Source organism: Lepisosteus oculatus, unplaced genomic scaffold, assembly GCF_040954835.1.
Source record: "Lepisosteus oculatus isolate fLepOcu1 unplaced genomic scaffold, fLepOcu1.hap2 HAP2_SCAFFOLD_50, whole genome shotgun sequence".
Classification (NCBI taxonomy): Eukaryota; Metazoa; Chordata; class Actinopteri; order Semionotiformes; family Lepisosteidae; genus Lepisosteus; species Lepisosteus oculatus.
Genome location: NW_027168042.1, coordinates 254,101 through 256,520, shown reverse-complemented (window position 1 = coordinate 256,520; position 2,420 = coordinate 254,101).

Below are 2,420 nucleotides of genomic sequence, written 5' to 3'. Positions count from 1 at the left end.
CCAAACATCAAAGATGATTTTTTTCCTCAAACTCCAAAAAATCAGTCTCAAACTATCAAAACGGTTTCTAAAACCTCTAGGAAATGTATCTTCTTTAATATTCTGTCTGGTTTAGGCAAATTGTTATGAAGCTGAAAAATGCTGTTAAATGGTAGTTAAATCGGAATGCTTTTAATGCCTGGCTAGGGTTAGGGTTAAAAGAACCATTGAATTTTGCCCGCTGTTGCACTTTTAGCTGCACTTTAAATGACAAAATGAAGAGAGTTTACCCATTAGAACAGGTATTCTTCACACTTTTCATCTGGCTCAGTTTTGGATAAAATCACTGCATAGGGCAATATACAAAAAGGTGACCAAAACTGTCCGAAAACTACAAGTGCAGATAGGAGCAAATTATCACTCATCCTAAAGATAACTGGGGACCCGGAATGCAGCACTGACAGTAAAAAACTTCTACCTGTTGTGGGAATGCTAACCCTAACCCTAGCTAGGGTTTCAAATTTGCATTCCGGCAGGGTGTCTCAGAAGCCCTCCAAACATCAAAGATGATTTTTTTCCTCAAACTCCAAAAAATCAGTCTCAAACTATCAAAACGGTTTCTAAAACCTCTAGGAAAAGTGTGTTCTTTAATAATCTGTCTGGTTTAGGCTAATTGTCATGAAGCTGAAAAATGCTGTTAAATGGTAGTTAAACCTGCATGCTTTTAATGTCTGGCTAGGGTTAGGGTTACAAGAACCATAGAATTTTGCCTGCTGTTGCACTTTTAGCTGCCTTTTAAATGTCAATATGAAGAGAGTTTACCCATTAGAACAGGTATTCTTCACACTTTTCATCTGGCTCAGTTTTGGATAAAATCACTGGATAGGGCAATATACAAAAAGGTGACCAAAACTGTCCGAAAACTAAAAGTGCAGATAGGAGCAAATTATCACTCATCCTAATGATAACTGGGGAACCGGAATGCAGCACTGACAGTAAAAAAATTCTACCTGTTGTGGGAATGCTAACCCTAACCCTAGCTAGGGTTTCAAATGTGCATTCCAGCAGGGTGTCTCAGAAGCCCTCCAAACATCAAAGTTGAATTTTTTCCTCAAACTCCACAAAATCAGTCTCAAACTATCAAAACGGTTTCTAAAACCTCTAGGAAATGTATCTTCTTTAATATTCTGTCTGGTTTAGGCAAATTGTTTTGAAGCTGAAAAATGCTGTTAAATGGTAGTTAAATCGGAATGCTTTTAATGTCTGGCTAGGGTTAGGGTTACAAGAACCATAGAATATTGCCCGCTGTTGCACTTTTAGCTGCACTTTAAATGACAAAATGAAGAGAGTTTACCCATTAGAACAGGTATTCTTCACACTTTTCATATGGCTCAGTTTTGGATAAAATCACTGCATAGGGCAATATAGAAAAAGGTGACCAAAACTGTCCGAAAACTAAAAGTGCAGATAGGAACAAATTATCACTCATCCTAAAGATAACTGGGGGCCCGGAATGCAGCACTGACAGTAAAAAACTTCTACCTGTTGTGGGAATGCTAACCCTAACCCTAGCTAGGGTTTCAAATGTACGTTCTGGCAGGGTGTCTCAGAAGCCCTCCAAACATCAAAGATGAATTTTTTCCTCAAACTCCAAAAAATCAGTCTCAACATATCAAAACGGTTTCTAAAACCTCTAGGAAATGTATCTTCTTTAATAATCTGTCTGGTTTAGGCAAATTGTCATGAAGCTGAAAAATGCTGTTAAATGGTACTTAAATCGGCATGCTTTTAATGGCTGGATAGGAATAGGGTTACAAGAACCATATAATTTTCCCGCTGTGGCACTTTAAGCTGCACTTTAAATGACAAAATGAAGAGAGTTTACCCATTAGAACAGGTATTCTTCACACTTTTCATCTGGCTCAGTTTTGGATAAAATCACTGCATAGGGCAATATACAAAAAGGTGACCAAAACTGTCCGAAAACTAAAAGTACAGATAGGAGCAAATTATCACTCATCCTAAAGATAACTGGGGAACCGGAATGCAGCACTGACAGTAAAAAACTCCTACCTGTTGTGGGAATGCTAACCCTAACCCTAGCTAGGGTTTCAAATTTGCATTCCGGCAGGGTGTCTCAGAAGCCCTCCAAACATCAAAGATGACTTTTTTCCTCAAACTCCAAAAAATCAGTCTCAAACTATCAAAACGGTTTCTAAAACCTCTAGGAAAAGTATCTTCTTTAATAATCTGTCTGGTTTAGGCTAATTGTCATGAAGCTGAAAAATGCTGTTAAATGGTAGTTAAACCTGCATGCTTTTAATGTCTGGCTAGGGTTAGGGTTACAAGAACCATAGAATATTGCCTGCTGTTGCACTTTTAGCTGCACTTTAAATGTCAATATGAAGAGAGTTTACCCATTAGAACAGGTATTCTTCACA